Source organism: Schistocerca nitens, chromosome 1, assembly GCF_023898315.1.
Source record: "Schistocerca nitens isolate TAMUIC-IGC-003100 chromosome 1, iqSchNite1.1, whole genome shotgun sequence".
Classification (NCBI taxonomy): domain Eukaryota; kingdom Metazoa; phylum Arthropoda; class Insecta; order Orthoptera; family Acrididae; genus Schistocerca; species Schistocerca nitens.
This window is the reverse complement of record NC_064614.1, coordinates 516,906,567-516,924,717: the sequence shown is the minus strand read 5'-3', so window position 1 is coordinate 516,924,717 and position 18,151 is coordinate 516,906,567.

Below are 18,151 nucleotides of genomic sequence, written 5' to 3'. Positions count from 1 at the left end.
CCCACCAAAGGTTACCCCGTTCTTCCACTGCCGTCGCCGAGGCACCAACAGCTTTATGTCATAAATGCATTTACTTTTCGACGAAGTCCCGTGTTAGGTAAATGTAACTACTTTACGTAGCGGTATTTCAGTCTGAAAATTCTATCTCTGAAGCACAGTTGTTGAAGACTTTTCTTCTATGTCCTCACTTATTTGTTCGATGTATCCCAGTCTCTGTCTTGCTCTACAGATTTTATGCTCTGCAGCTCCCACTAGTACTATGGAGGTTATTCCATGATGCCTCAACACATATATCCTACCATACTGACACTTTTTCTTGTCAGTGTTTTCCATATGTTCCTTTTTTCTCCGAGTCAGCAAGGAACCTCCTCATTCCTTACCTTATTAGTCCACTTAATTTTCAACATTCTTCTGTAGCACCACATCTCAAATGCTTCAATTCTTCTCTGTTCCAGTTTTCGCACTGTCCATGATGATTCACTACCATCCAATGCTCGTCTCCCAGCGTACATTTACAAAAATTTCTTCCTCAGATTACGGGTTCTCTTCGTCAAATATGCCCTTTTTGGCTGTGTTAATCTGTTTCTTACGTTCTTTCTTCGTCCGTCATGGGTTATTTCGCTTCAAAGGTAGGAGAATTCCTTAACTTGTCCACTTCGTGATCACCAATTTTGGTGTTAAGTTTCCCGTTCTCATCTGTGCTAATCCTCATTACTTTCGTCTTTCTTCGGTTTTCTCTCAATCCATATTCTGCACTAATTAGACTGTTCGTCTCTTTCTACATGTGCTGTAATACTTTTTCGCCTTTACTGAGGATACCAATGTCATTGATATCCTTTCATCCTGAATTTTAATCTCATTCTCGAACCTTTCTTTTATTGTTGTCTTCGCTTCTTCGACGTCTAGATTGAACAATGGCGATGAAAGAGTCACTGTCTTACACACTGTAATCCGAGCACTTCTTTCTTGGTCCTCCAGCCGATTTTCTTAAAAGCTGGGTGTAGGTTATAGTAGCTAAGAGAGTTCAAGATCCGGCAAACAGGCTAAATGTTTCAACAACTTGTGGCACAAATCCACAATGCAGGAAAAGATAGATTCCTACTTACCGTAAAGAAGATACGTCCAGTTGTAATTCCGCCTCGAGATGCTGGTTTGGCGGTCGTGTGTGAGGTGTGCTGGTTTGCTTGTTTGTTTGTATGTGCGTGTGTGTGTGTTTTTACTGACGAAGGCTGTGACCGACAGCTATATGTCAGCGTCGTTTAATCGTTCCACTGTACAACTTGACGTGTCTTCTTTACGGTAAGTAGCAATCTGCCTTTTCCTACGTTGTTGGTATTCCTACCTGGAGTTTCGATTGTTTGGTCGTAGTTCAAATCCTTCAGTTTTCCCCTTATCAAAGCATGTTTCTGGGAAGACACCGTGATGAAACGTTAGTCTATTTTCCTGTTATTTTACAGTCTAGGCCCTGGATTCTCTCTAGGAACGGCCTCAACATTGCTCAGAAATTTATTTTCGCATTTCTTTTTGTTCAGATTTGTAAAATATGCTGTACGCCTTTCTCTGATACTCCCATTAAGTCAGACGTTTCTTACACTGTTCTCACCAATCGGTCAGTACTGTATTTATTGTACACTTTCTGATATTTTCATCTGTGCTTTCAGTTTCTGGAATGTCCTTAACGTAGACCAACTTAAAGAGAAGTATGACTAGGATTGGATTCATTCTGATATTCCTTAACTATCGAGAATTACCGAGCACACAGTTTGATAAATGTGTGTTTACCATCAATGGTACAAAAAAAAAATTATAAGAGTACGACATTTCAGGTAATCCATTTGAACAAAACAATCACACCTACTTTGAAAGCCCTTATAAACGAGTCTATTCCGCAAACTTACCTCTGAATGACGTTCTGCTCAAGGTCTACAAACTGAACAGATTTTTATATACACTCATTTACATATTTTTCCGATCATTCTATAGCGGTAGTCATACAGAGAAAATTGTGATGATACGACTTAAATAAGTACTAATACAAAGTATCCTTCCTGCAGTGCGGTGAAAGGACAGTAGCTCAGGAATACGAGCTTTCACAGAATACTGGAGACATCTCTAGCGGTTCAGAATCTCACATATGTGGTTGTAAGTATTCATCATAAAATCCTTATCTGCAAGTACACTAAGGTACGCTTCGGTAGTCTCTGCACTGAGACACTGTAGTTGCGATACATGTCTTTCCTATCTTTTTTTATAAGACTTGCAGAAAGGTGTTCCTTTAGCTGAATAACGAATTCCCTTGGAATTCATTACTTTGAGGAGGAGAAGAGACATTCCTTACTCGATTTCTTGCTACATGAAACATCAAATGTTGCTCTTAACCATAAACGAGGAACCTTTTCGTACCATAACCAGTTGTAATACATCATCGCATCAGTCTCGTTTAATTAGCAACGCACCATCTTACCTCGCTCGCCTTTTCGCAATGTCTTAAATATTATCTCTTCTGTCCAGGAAATATCAGTGCTACCGTGCAGCTAACGAAAGTACTAATGGATTCTCATGGAGCAGTGGCTGCCTCAGTGAACTCTGCAACAGTTCGCATAGCAATAAGCGTTCCTATTAGAGGAGCTCTAGTCAAAGCAGTCTCCGCAAATTTGTTTCTTCAAATGAAATAATACACTATCGGAATGTGTTTTTAGTGTACGTTATTACTACGGCTGAAATCAGAAACAGAAAATAAAGGGATCTTTCACGAACCTCTATCGCTAACAGCACATTTCTAAGTTTACACACGTAACGGCAAGTCAGAAAAAATAGATATTTTTTGCTGCTACTGCTGTAAGAAAGCGATATCTCTTGCGCTCAGAAACAGTGAATGTTCTGAGTAGCACTAAATGTGAGGACTTTACTGTAGATGAAAAACCGCTCGTTACTTGAGATACAATAAGCGAAATAATGAACTCTAGAATGAAATTTCCTGGCAGATTAAAACTGTGTGCCCGACCGAGACTCGAACTCGGGACCTTTGCCTTTCGCGGGCAAGTGCTCTACCATCTGAGCAACCGAAGCACGACTCACGCCCGCTCCTCACAGCTTTACTTCTGCCAGTACCTCGTCTCCTACCTTCCAAAGTTTGGAAGGTAGGAGACGAGACACTGGCAGAAGTGAAACTGTGAGACCGGGCGTGAGTCGTGCTTCGGTAGCTCAGATGGTAGAGCACTTGCCCGCGAAAGGCAAAGGTCCCGAGTTCGAGTCTCGGTCGGGCACACAGTTTTAATCTGCCAGGAAGTTTCATATCAGCGCACACTCCGCTGCAGAGTGAAAATCTCATTCTGGAAACTCTAGAATGGTTTCTAAGTAAGCGTTACACCTTAACGCATTCGCAGAAGTGCATTAATCCTTATACTCTGAATTCCTCAGATAGTACCATTGCAATCTGTCATTAGGAAACCTATAACCTTCGCGAAATAACGTCTCTGACGCAATATAGCAGTGACACACAAAAATCAGAAAAACAGATTTCGTTATTGTAAGGGTCTTTGTTTGAAATGTGTCGGTTATCACTTGGAAACTTAAGGGAACAAATTCGTGCTACATCACAACAGGGCTTTATGGTGTGTGATACTTCATTTAAACAGAAGGAGAGAACGTGATATTTCTGGCTTTAGCAGCCATCATATCTAGACCCATGATTCTTTCCTCAGGGCAGCAGAGGTTTCAGTACTATGCATATGACGTAATCAGTGGTATGAAGTACCAGTAGCAGATGGTACCTTCGCATGGGAAAGACCGCCACAATCGTAATCTGTCAGTGTGATTGGCTGATACATGCGGAGGCTGCGCGCCAAAACGCTAACTCTCGTCCATTAATATTTTGATAAAGGTGCATTAAACTCGCTTAACATTATGTAACAGGTGTGTCTAAATAGCAAGCTGTTCCCTATTCATCTCGAAAGTCAGAATTACATTTAAAAATAAAAACGAAAGCTAAACGAAAAGACGCACGAAGCTCTTCGGGTGGCTTCGGACCTCTGCTTACAGCGGGCTCCCAATCGAAGTAGCGGTGCTGTGTAGGCAGATCGGAAAGGGCAGTCATGTGAGAAAAGACGTGTTGTGTGGCGAGATAAGTTGTACAAGGTGTATCAAAAATAATCATCCGATTTTTAAAAAATCTTAACTATTATGTTATTTGAGATGTGTGTGTGAACAACGTACTGTTGGAAAGAGCAAACTCACGAGTTTTACATGGTTCCCATTAGGTAGCAGCAGTGTGCGCCCACATCGGTTATAGTAAATATGGCGTCTGGATAACAGTAAGCATTTTGTGTTCTACATTTTGCGCAGTGCGGGTCAGTAATAGCTCTTCAGTGTGACTTTCGTTCTAGGTATGGCTGGATCTTCCTACAGCACAGCATTAGATGATAGCATGAACAATTCCGAGAAACAGATTGTTTGTGTAAAGGCAAATCCCCGGGCAGTTCCCAAGTGTCTGACACGGACGTCGAACGCATCCACCATAGTTTCACAAGGAGTCCACAGAAATCCGTTCGCTGTGCAGCTCGACATGCCCCCGATGACCGTCTGGCGTGTGTTGCTTCGACGTTTACACATGAAACCATACAAAATTCAGCTACTGCAAGCTCTTCGTGAAGGTGGCGAACAACAACATGTGGAGTTCCGTAATTTCGTTCTTGGCAAGACGGAGGAAGACGGTTTTCGTCCAAGCTTAGTATTTAGGTATAAAAAACTGAGTTTCCTGTTCATCAAAAAACGAAATTCATTTTATACATTTATTAGTTTCAGAAATATAGACATGCCAAATCGGATGATTCTTTTTGATACATCCTGTATTACCATTTTTCTATGAATTCGGTAAAGTGTAATCAGACCGGAAAGGGCAGTCATGGTGGATAGACGTGCTGTCGGATGCAGAGAGATATGTTCCAATTTTATGAAAATTTAGTAAAATGTTAAACACATCAGAAGGGGTTGTGATGGACAGGCAATTAACTAAAACATTTTAAGAATCTGTAACATGTAATCACTTACTGATACTGCAAAATAAAGTTTATAAATGAGTCAATAACGTGTGACTTGCTCAAAAGACAGTGGCTTAAGTTCGTAGCTTGCAGTTTCTCGTGTTCTACTGAAATAAATACAAATGAGAGCCCTAAACAGTGATCCATCCAGTTATTTACGTTCCTCGATAGTAGTTCATTACACTCAACGGATCTACAATCTGAGTGCTGCTTTCTGCACAAGGAAGATCTGTAGAAGACTGCAGGTTGGTCAAAATTAATAGACCTCTGCACATTCACTCAGGGCAGTCGAAAGCAACTAGGCACCTCGCGTGTAATGCAAACATAATTTGGAAATTTCTGTGGGACCAAACTGCTGAGATCATCGGTCCCTAGGCTTACGAATTACTTAATCTAACTTAAACTAACTTACACGAAAGACAACACACACACACACCCATTCCCGACGGAGGACTCTAACCTCCGACGCGGGGAGCCGCGCGAACCGTGGCAAGGCGCCTTAAACCGCACGGCTACACCGTGCGTCACGTGTAATGCAGTCACAGAAGAAATGTGACCGTTAACACGTATCTGTTGTAACACAGAGGAAGTTGATGTTTCAGGATTCAGCTAATCATATTTTACACCGTAAGCATCGCGATTTAGCAACAAACAAATATTCAAGCATTGTAGCCGACACAGTGCAAAGGCGAAGAAAAATGTGTGTGTTACTTTTGAATAGTGTAAACAAACTGCTTACTTATACAGTATAATGTGTAGAATTTGGATGCTGCACCTTAGTGATTAGTGGGTCTTAATATTCTATAATGTTATTATAATTGCAGCTATTACATATTTAATTTGCAAGACTACAGACAGTGCTACATGGGTTAATGGGCAGACTATTTCTAGTGTTAGCATACTTTCTAATAACTGCAGGTGATTTATGTTAACTGCCTCCAGCGTTACATGTGTGCCAGTGTTAGTATAAACCTACTTGGGTGTCTGGCTCAGAGCTAAACCCTGAGCATGCCCCTGGCACAGGACAGGGAAGGAATTTATTGTCGCTGCAGGTTCCTAATCTACTATCCTATTCTACCAAAACTACTACCTAATCTACGTCATAATCGGTGCATATGTCAAGTCAGTGAAATAGATGACCCCAGTCCCCCCGAGTCCTCCAACGCATAGCCACTTTCCATTCCTATTTACAGTAAATATTGATATCTTGTATTCTCCAGTCATATTCAGATTTTTCCATGTATTGTGTTTAAAGCAATTTGTAAGCCTCACTTGCATACCAGCAACGATTGTTCTTTTTCCACTCACAGTTAATATTATTCGTTCATGGTAACCGTTTTTGCCAGATACTTCAGTTTGCATTCTTTGACTTCAACACTTCTATGACCTGTTTTTTTTTTTTTTTTTTTTTTTGCGTACACACAAAATCAATTTGTGCCCTTAAAATGGTTCAAATGGCTCTGAGCACTATGGGACTCAACTTCTGAGGTCATCAGTCCCCTAGAACTTAGAACTACTTAAACCTAACTAACCTAAAGACATCACACACATCCATGCCCGAGGCAAGATTCGAACCTGCGACCGTAGCGGTCCCGCGGTTCCAGACTGTAGCGCCTAGAACCGCACGGCCACTCCGGCCGGCTGTGCCCTTCAAGGAGTAATATTTACAATAGGGAATGGTTTAAATCTGTTGGATGCATTGCATCTTTTTTTTAAGATCTGCATAATATTATTTTTGGGAACCAGTCATAATTTGCTAATATTTATATTTCGGGATATTATGGAGGACAATATCTTGGATTCAGATAAATATGATTCTCCAGAGTTAAGATAACACTTAGGTTGTTCTTGTTGGAATCTGTGTCATCAATTTCCACATAGTTATAAGAACATAGTTTATATTCTTCTCCGTCTTGATTGTCTGGAAGATTTGTACACCAGTCAACTTGTTATACTCAGTGTCCCCAGTAGATGCCTTACAAAACACTTGAACACAACACAGCTGCTGTTACATAAACTGTTTGATAGTTTGTACCACATAGAAGCGATTGGCATTGAATATAGTGGAGCACATTGTAAATGCCGGTTTTTGCTATTTAATACCGTCAGACTGTCTTTCACAAGATCAAACATATCATCCATTCTGCAGTTATAAACCGTAGCTTCGAGTCTGGTAATAAGCCATTCTTTAGCCGAAGTAGATATAAAAGTTTATCATTGAAGCACATAAGGGCACTTTATAAAGTCTATAAGATAGTTAGACACATTTGTTCACTCCTGTGCTTGTGATTTGGCATATGAATTTGTTAAATATCTTTACTCCATAGTTGGTATTCATCCACAGTAAATTGTCTGTTCTATCTTACCTATCCTGGTCCAGAAGGTAAGTCATCTACACAGAGTTGCTGCAATAAGCCAGGCATGTCATCCGTTAGTAAAGTCGCTTTAATGTCACCCAATTGCACTTAATATGGTACAGCCACAGAACTATACTTCCTCGAAATGGTTTCCAGTGCTTCCTTCCCAATTGTTTCCAGTATTCATCTTGCTGCTGTATTGTCGTTCCCATTTGGTAGACGCATACTTTGAGAATTTATCAAATGAATAACTCTCAAATGCACTATAAATTTCCTTTCTGGAAACCACAGAGCGTTCTTTCTCTAATTTTTCTTGGCAGTCCACTTCATCGTAGATTTTAACCACCATAATGTTGTCACAAAACGGTTGTTTAATCAGTGTAGGCACATGTAAATTTTTCTGCATTTTCGATGTGATTAATGTTAGCAGTGTTAGTAACTAAACTGTACAGGTTCCACAATAATTTCATGACATTTCCAGCTGTTGTTGTTGTGGTCTTCAGTCCTGAGACTGGTTTGATGCAGCTCTCCATGCTACTCTATCCTGTGCAATCTTCTTCATCTCCCAGTACCTACTGCAGCCTACATCCTTCTGAATCTGCTTATTGTATTCATCTCTTTGTCTACCTCTACGATTTTTACCCTACACACTGCCCTCCAATGCTAAATTTGTGATCCCTTGATGCCTCAAAACATGTCCTACCAACCGATCCCTTCTTCTAGTCAAGTTGTGCCACAAACTTCTCTTCTCCCCAATCCTATTCAATACCTCCTCATTAGTTACGTGATCTACCCACCTTATCTTCAGCATTCTTCTGTAGCACCACATTTCGAAAGCTTCTATTCTCTTCTTGTCCAAACTAGTTATCGTCCATGTTTCACTTCCATACATGGCTACACTCCATACAAATACTTTCAGAAACGACTTCCTGACACTTAAATCTATACCCGATGTTAACAAATTTCTCTTCTTCAGAAACGATTTCCTTGTCATTGCCAGTCTACATTTTATATCCTCTCTACTTCGACCATCATCAGTTATTTTACTCCCTAAATAGCAAAACTCCTTTACTACTTTAATTGTCTCATTTCCTAATCTAATTCCCTCAGCATCACCCGATTTAATTTGACTACATTCCATTATCCTCGTTTTGCTTTTGTTGATATTCATCTTATATCCTTCTTTCAAGACACTGTCCATTTCGTTCAGCTGCCGTTCCAGGTCCTTTGCTGTCTGACAGAATTACAATGTTATCGGCGAACCTCAAAGTTTTTACTTCTTCTCCGTGAATTTTAATACCTACTCCGAATTTTTCTTTTGTTTCCTTTACTGCTTGTTCAATATACAGATTGAATAACATCGGGGAGAGGCTACAACCCTGTCTCACTCCTTTCCCAACCACTGCTTCCCTTTCATGCCCTTCGACTCTTAAAACTGCCATCTGGTTTCTGTACAAATTGTAAATAGCCTTTCGCTCCCTGTATTTTACCCCTGCCACCTTCAGAATTTGAAAGAGAGTATTCCAGTTAACATTGTCAAAAGCTTTCTCTAAGTCTACAAATGCTAGAAACGTAGGTTTGCCTTTTCTTAATCTTTCTTCTAAGATAAGTCGTAAGGTTAGTATTGCCTCACGTGTTCCAACATTTCTACGGAATCCAAACTGATCTTCCCCGAGGTCCGCTTCTACCAATTTTTCCATTCGTCTGTAAAGAATTCGCGTTAGTATTTTGCAGCTGTGACTTATTAAACTGATAGTTCTGTAATTTTCACATCTGTCAACACCTGCTTTCTTTGGGATTGGGATTATTATATTCTTCTTGAAGTCTGAGGGTATTTCGCCTGTCTCATACATCTTGCTCACCAGATGGTACAGTTTTGTCATGACTGGCTCTCCCAAGGTTGTCAGTAGTTCTAATGGAATGTTGTCTACTCCCGGGGCCTTGTTTCGACTCAGGTCTTTCAGTGCTCTGTCAAACTCTTCACGCAGTATCTTATCTCCCATTTCATCTTCATCTACATCCTCTTCCATTTCCATAATATTGTCCTCAAGTACATCGCCCTTGTATAAACCCTCTATATACTCCTTCCACCTTTCTGCCTTCCCTTCTTTGCTTAGAACTGGGTTTCCATCTGAGCTCTTTATGTTCATACAAGTGGTTCTCTTAAGGTCTCTTTAATTTTCCTGTAGGCAGTATCTATCTTACCCATAGTGAGAAAAGCCTCTACATCCTTACATTTGTCCTCTAGCCATCCCTGCTTAGCCATTTTGCACTTCCTGTCGATCTCATTTTTGAGACGTTTGTATTCTTTTTGCCTGCTTCATTCACTGCATTTTTATATTTTCTCCTTTCATCAATTAAATTCAATATTTCTTCTGTTACCAAAGGATTTCTATTAGCCCTCGCCTTTTTCCAGCTACACCTCCTAAATTAAGAGCGCTGCTGGGCGCTGCTCATCAGGCTTATACAGTGCCACACCAGCATCGCAGTTTCTTTCCATGAGAAAGACGCCATACTCTTCCTACAGGAAGTATGGCCACGCGTTGCTCTTGTTAGTATCCTATAATAAAACGGACTTGCCTCGTCAGTAAACGTATATCAATGAATGTAATGGTTGTACGCTGCAGTTTCACCACTCCAGTCCAACTTTCTATTTCTACAACTGCAAGTCAGCTCATTTCAAGCTACGCCAACATTAACTCACCTTCTTAATTGGTAGTCCTTACATCTGTTCAGTCTCCTGATGAAACTTTCGTTAAAATTTGACTATGAAATATAATTAATAACTTTTACCGTATCATTCCCTAACTCATAAATTTATGTAACTTGAAATTATTTTTTCATTTCTAATGTCAAATATTTTTATTCTGCGCAACTGTAACTTCAAATATTTATATTGCATCAGCTTACAAAAAACGTAATTTTTCCAACAACATATAGTAGCATTCACTGCATTCATCGAGGTAATATGCTTGTCGTATGAACTAGTGTGAGACCTTTATAAATCCGTCCAGTTATTCTGCTCGTCATTGCGAAAATACACTACTGGTCATTAAAATTGCTACACCACGACGATGACGTGATACAGACGTGAAATTTAGCCGACAGGAAGAAGATGCTATGATATGCATATGATCAGCTTTTCAGAGCATTCACACAAGGTTAGCGCCGGTGGCAACACCTACAATGTGCTGACATGAGGAAAGTTTCCAACCGATTTCTCATACACAAACAGCAGTTGACCGGCGTTGCCTGGTGAAACGTTGTTGTGATGCCTCGTGTAAGGAGAAGAAATGCGTACCATCACGTTTCCGACTTTGATAAAGGTCGGATTGTAGCCTATCGCGATTGCGGTTTATTGTATCGCGACATTGCTGCTCGCGTTGGCTGAGATCGGCTGCGGTTACCCTTGACGCTGCATCACAGACAGGAGCTGGTTGGTTGGTTGGTTTGGGGAAGGAGACCAGACAGCGTGGTCATCGGTCTCATCGGATTAGGGAAGGAAGTCGGCCGTGCCCTTTCAGAGGAACCATCCCGGCATTTGCCTGGAGTGATTTAGGGAAATCACGGAAAACCTAAATCAGGATGGCCGGACGCGGGATTGAACCGTCGTCCTCCCGAATGCGAGTCCAGTGTCTAACCACTGCGCCACCCCGCTCGGTACAGACAGGAGCGCCTGCGATGGTGTACTCAACGACGAACCTGGGTGCACGAATGGCAAAACGTCATTTTTTCGGATGAATCCAAGTTCTGTTTACAGCATCATGATCGTCGCATCCGTGTTTGGCTACATCAAGGTGAACGCACATTGGAAACGTGTATGCGTCATCGCCATACTGGAGTATCACCCGGCGTGATGGTATGGGGTGCCATTGGTTACACGTCTGTCACCTCTTGTTCGCATCGACGGCACTTTGAACAGTGGACGTTACATTTCAGATGTGTTACGACCCGTGGCTCTACCCTTCATTCGATCCCTGTGAAACCCTACATTTCAGCAGGATAATGCATGACCGCATGTTGCTGGTCCTGTACGGGCCTTTCTGGATACAGAAAATGTTCGACTGGATACAGAAAATGTTCTGTTCTGCGTACTGTTCTGGATACAGAAAATGTTCGAATGTGCTGCCCTGGCCAGTACATTCTCCAGATCTCTCAGGACTTGAAAACGTCTGGTCAATGGTGGCCGAGTAGCTAGCTCGTCACAACACGCCAGTCACTACTCTTGATGAACTGTGGTATAGTGTTGAAGCTGCATGGGCAGCTGTACCTGTACCTGTACACGCCATCCAACCTCTGATTCAATGCCCAGGCGTATCAAGGCCGTTATTACAGCCAGAGGTGGTTGTTCTGGGTACTGATTTCTGAGGATCTATGCACCCAAATTGCGTGAAAATGCAATCACATGTCAGTTCTAGTATAATATATTTGTCCAATGAATACCCGTTTACCACCTGTATTTCTTCTTGGTGTAGCAGTTTTAATGGCTAGTAGTGTAGCTCACAGTAAAAGCCTTTCATTGCCTAAATTTGAATCTAAACTCATCAGATCTTAGGCATTGTTTGTATGTTAACCGGGGACCTAGAAACGACGGGAGAGGCTCCGGCCCCGCCGCAGCCGCAATGGTCCGGAACCCCACGACGACTACCGTAGTCCACCTCACCGCCGCCCCACACCGAACCCAGGGTTATTGTGTGTTTCGGCCCGCGGTGGACCCCCAGGGAACGTCTCACACCAGACGAGTGTAATACCTATGTTTGCGTGGTACAGTAATGGTGGTGTACGCGTACGTGGAGAACTTGTTTGCGCAGCAGTCGCCGACAGTGTAGCTGAGGAGGAATAAGGGGAACCAGCCCGCATTCGCCGAGGCAGATGGAAAACCGCCTAAAAACCATCCACAGACTGGCCGGTTCACCGGACCTCGACAGAAATCCGTCGGTTGGATTCGTGCCGGGGACCAGGCGCTCCTTCCCAGCCGGAAAGCCGTGCGTTAGACCGCACGGCCAAACGGGCGGGCTGATCTTAGGCATACTGAAAACCTACTGGATTATATAGACCTTATCTCCTTATCGACGTACAAGGCAACATTCACATCGTAACTTGTTTACCTCTTATTCTAATACTACCAGTGTTGTGTTATACGAAAAGCAAAAGACGTTATGTAAGCGACCATAACGAACACACAGTGTAATAAGTGGTTAAAATAAAGGATAGATTATATATAAAAACGTACGGTTCTGTGACCACGTAAATCTCATTAAAAACCTTTTGGTTGTACTGATTAATCATTATGCAAACTTCAAAAATAGTATATAGTTGAAAAAGAAAGCTTAACTTTTTTTATTGTCCCATAGGCGACGAGGTTATCAGAGATGAATCAGTCTCGCAAAGGCAAAAGAAGGGGAAGGACATCGGTGGTGTTCGTTCCGAAAGACCCACCGACATTAGCATAAATTACTCTAATGAAACCGCGATTAGCCTAAATCTGGATGGTTACATGGTCATTTGATGTCTGCTCCTCCTACATGGGAGTCCACTGTGCTAAGCTCCGTGTCACAAATTTTTCGTTAAATATGGCGTACAGTGACGATGTTGAATTAACAATATTCAAAGTTACGTTCCTACAAACACCATAGTTCAATTGAAAATTTGGACTCTTGCGATATACGTAAAACGCAACAATTTTTTGTTGCGCGTAATCCACGATCGAATAAACGGTAAAATCGGTTATGGGAGACATTCGTGTTCGTGACAACGGAGTCGCATTCGCATGATTCTCTGCAAAGCAATTATGAGAAAAAAGTTATGGAGATTTCTAGAACAATATACTTGCCGTCGTAGCTTTAAAACGTTCATTAAAGTAAACGGTTGTGCGTCAATAACTGATTAAGTGATCTAAGGCCTAGATGAAATCACATAAAATCACCTATGAACGTCCAGCAAATCGTACGCTAATTCGAGGTGCATTAAAGTTACAATACCTCCGATTAATCAGACGAAAATCGTGAAACTTGTCTCCCTGCAGCCGTACACATGTTTAGGCACTGGCGCTTACCCGAAATTTTTTTTGGTGGAGGTGAGCGTGTGCACTACCACTCAGCTGACTGGCACTACGTTTCAGGACTGAAAAAAGTGTCTTAAGTCTGTGGGTTGCTAGGCTTGTGAACTGTGTGTTCTGGTCACAGCGAGAATGTGTGGTTTGGAGTAACACTTAATTCTACAAAATAACAAGAAAATGCATTTTACTCGCTAGCACAGAGCGCATGCAGTCAAGTTTTTCTCGCTAACGAAGCGAACGAATACACAAGACAAAACAAAACACACCGACAAAAGTAAGGTCACGTAACTCCGCGCTGCAGTAAGGAGAAGACATTACACAGAGCTCCTGGAGGCACTTTTAACATCTGCCAAACGATCGGCTGGTCATCTGACGTCTGCCGTGGTTGTCGCTGCCGTCGCTACAATTTTTAATTGGAAGGTTGACGGCTGGGTAACAAATGAAAAAGAAATATCTGTTTCTTGTGATATAACTATAAATCAACATTTCTCGGATTTTTCCTTTCGTTCGACTGTGATACTTCTTGCCAAATTTCATGATTCTAGTCCAACGGAAAGTACCCTACAGGTTTCGATGAATGAGTTTGCAAGCATCAAATTATGTGACAAACGACCGTATCTTATTATTACGTTGACTTAGAACTTTCAATGTTACATACCGCCAAGGGACCACAGACCTCAGTATGTGACAAATTTCAATTTGATACATCTGCCCGTACCTGAAGAAAATGGATTTCAACAGTCTAACATACAGACGGACTGACGGACAAAAAACAAAGTGATCCTGTAAATGTTCCGTTTTTACCGACTGAGGGGCGGAACTCCTAGAAAAGGTGAAAGTTCAGGCACAGAATCAAAAGGAGATTAGAGCTGTAGGAATTAAAGGACCAACTCAAAGTCAAGCTTAATTGATTGTGTCACTGAAATAAGTGAGCTAAAAAAAAAGGGAGTTGGATTAATGACGGACGCCGAGAGCAAGGGGAGGATAGAGAATATAGTGACACTGTATAAGGGGAGAGGACAGCGGAACAATTTCCGGGAGATTTTAAAGCATTAATTGGATTTTGATAGGACAAGAAAAGCTACACGAGGTACACAGCAGTATTAAAAAGGTGCGCCGTTTCTCGAAACGAAGGGAATCAACGGCCGATAAGACAAGTTGGTCGTATCCGTACAGGTATAAGACTGTTCCAAACTTTTAGGGTTAAAGTTATATGCCCCCCGGAGGATCTTAAAAGAATGTGTTTTGAAGGCAGGAATCAGTGGTCGGAAATGAGCAGCTACGAGCTCTTGCATAAACAATGAATGTCAGACCTACTTGGGAACTGCATCGACGATGGTGGGGCGCTGCCTCGAAAAAAAAAAAAAATACAAAATTGTCCGCCATGTGTCCACGTTCAGAGAAAACACGACACCTTGAACTACTAGAGAGGATTTTCATATTCACAGGACACACACATTAGTATGTTCTGTAAAAATGATTAGCCTTTGGACCATGTCTGCCCGCGTGTTCAAGGTCAGCATCGATATCGATACGCCACGCCGCCTACCGGTAAAATGTGCCTGCGGCTGTCGTCGCTATAAACCGAATTTAATGGATCAGTATTACTTGAACAGACGTGCACGATGCCTCGCAGACGTACGCGCGAACCATACGGTCAAATCAGTAAGTTTGAAGGAGCGAATTATTGGCACAAGAGAATGCGATGCACCCATCCGGTAAATTGTTGGTCGTAAGGGACGAAGTGTTTTGGCAGCGCAACAGGTATGAGCAGAATGGTTAACGGCAGGTCGTAGGACACGACGAGATCGGTCAGGTCGCACCACCCAGAACAGCCCGGAGAAGACACCTGATACGAATGGCATTACCGGACAGATCTGCGTCCTCTTCGTCTCTTGCGCAGCGGCGGAACAGTTTAACACAGCGTACACCATCAGGGGTGATAGTCCTTCACCGTTTATTATGGCATGGGTTATGTGCGCGTCGTCTACTTCTCCGCCTACCCTGGACGAATGTGGAGAAACATGCTACACGGCTATGGAGGCGTATGGAATGAGTCAGTGGGGGGGAGAAGTAACATCAGATAGTGTTTTCGAACGAATCTAGGTTCTCTTTGTTTGAGAATGATGGCTTCAATTTGGTTCGGCGCAGACGGGGGGAGTGGCAGCACAGTGACTGCACTCGCGCAAGACATACCGCGCCAACTCAAGGCTTTGTGGTGAGACGTGCTATTGAATACAAGCACAAATCACAGTTTATGCATCTCCAGAACATTGTGGCCTACATGAACGAGATCCCAGACGCTATTCTTCAGTAAGACAATGCACGACCACATGTTTCTGCACCAACACTTACTTTCTTGGTGTCACAGGATATTATCCTTTTGCCCTGGCCCACCAGATCACTAGACTTATCGCCAATCGAAAATGTGTAGGATATGGTGAAACGACATGTGCAGCGCTGTGACCCAATGCCACCCACCAGAGATAACCTTTGGAACCAGGTGAATGCAGCATGGATGGCTATACCACAGGACACAATTCGCTATTATCATGCACGGGGACAAGTCACCACGCACGGCGACAAGTCACCACGCACGGCGACAAGTCACCACGCACGGCGACAAGTCACCACGCACGGCGACAAGTCACCACGCACGGCGACAAGTCACCACGCACGGCGACAAGTCACCACGCACGGCGACAAGTCACCACGCACGGCGACAAGTCACCACGCACGGCGACAAGTCACCACGCACGGCGACAAGTCACCACGCACGGCGACAAGTCACCACGCACGGCGACAAGTCACCACGCACGGCGACAAGTCACCACGCACGGCGACAAGTCACCAGGGCCCATGGCAGTCCCTGTGCCTAGTAGACCACAGGACACATTCTGAAACGAGGTGATTGAAATGCTAATTATTTCTGAAGACCATACTAATGTACATGTCCTGTGAATATAAACCTATCTCTAGTCCTGGAGTTCTGTTTTTCTGATCAAGAGTATTTCTTACAGATAATATGAATTCTGTGGTTGAAGCATCAGCAGAAACTGAAGAATAACCTATTGGAAGAATCCTCTCGACCACAGCACAACCGACGGCAGGGATACTTGAGAGAATACGGTACGAGCTGATGCTTTGTTGAAATGGTGGTAGTCACTTTTTACATCTGCTCCGAGCTGAAGTTTTTGCTACAATGTGTAAATTGTTTAGATCAATAAAAACTAATCGTTCTTTTCCGACCATTATGTGTCGTAAATTAATCAGGTTACGATTCGAATAATTATCAACCTAAAAGTTTGTGACACTACGTAGCCACGATAGAGTGGGAGGGGGAAGGGGACAAATAATGTGGTCAGTCAATCAACATCTGAACGTCAGACTGTTTGTTGTGCTGGCGTCTATCCGAGCTCTTAGGTAGTATATTTTTTCTCTGAGGTTCAGTTGTAATTCATTTTTCTTTCCTTGGTCAGTCATCAAGCAAACCATGTCAAAAGGTGCAAGATTACGAAAAAGACGTTTTTAATATAATTCTTAACAGCTGCATACGGAGTAGCATATCATTTTATATCTTTAAACCATACTCACTGCAGATTTCACTTCCCTTCTGACGTATTTTTCACTTACGTTCTCGATCATGAATTTAATTAAAACTGAACGGACTTAATTTAGTTTTAGTGTCGAGCTCACATGCAGTTAAACACGTTTCATTTCAGTTCAGTCAACAGTATGAGAACAGTCTATATTTAATAATTAGAACTAGCTACGCTGAACATTATTTCCTTAATTATTCCCTATCAGTCTTTTTTGACCCATACAACTGATTAATATTCTTCCTGTCATCACATTCTCCTGATTAGTCCTTGTCTACATCACTATTTTACTTGTATATCGATTACTGTTCCATGTAACGCCGCTCAACTAACTTTGACCATATTAGAATACTGTCCGATTCCACTAGACTAAAATGACTCACTTGATGGACGCGGATGGGTATCCAACCCGGTGTCACGCGACCAAATAACCAAAGTAAGGAATGGGCTGGTTTTTGTTTATTTGCACATAGTTGATGGGTAGGAAACACAGACTTCATTTAACATTAAGTTAGCCCTGACAGTAAAAGCTAGTCATCTTTAACAATTTATGAGTTTTTAAAAAACACTGGTAAGAACCTAGCCAGATAAAATTTTTCACGCACAATGTGAAGGACTAATATAAAAAACAAACTAAGACTGAAATACGAATTCCCAAAGCAAAACGCCAGAAGGGCTTATTTAAAGAATTTGCCACTACCACAACAAATAACGCCTGTAGGGCTGATTAAAGAAATGCAATTAAAAAACTCAATAATTAACTAGTACTTGAAAAGTTAATTTTGAAACAGGCCTGAAGGGCTATCTTAAACACACGCTAGTTGACAAAGTTTTTGACTGAATAACAAGACGCTTTAATCAGAAGAAAAAAGTTTAACAAAGAAATCACAGTAAGAGGTAGACTTTAAAACTTCCACAGATAAGAATTACAATCGGCAATAAAATAATTGAAGATTTGGTTCTAAACTCTAAAGTAGTGCGAGCTGCTTCACATGCCGCTCATACATGACCTGGCCGGTTCGCCACAGCCGGCACGCAGATCACCAGTTTAGCGTGGGAGTGTGCACAAATCTACAACCGACTAAACCATTCAATTAC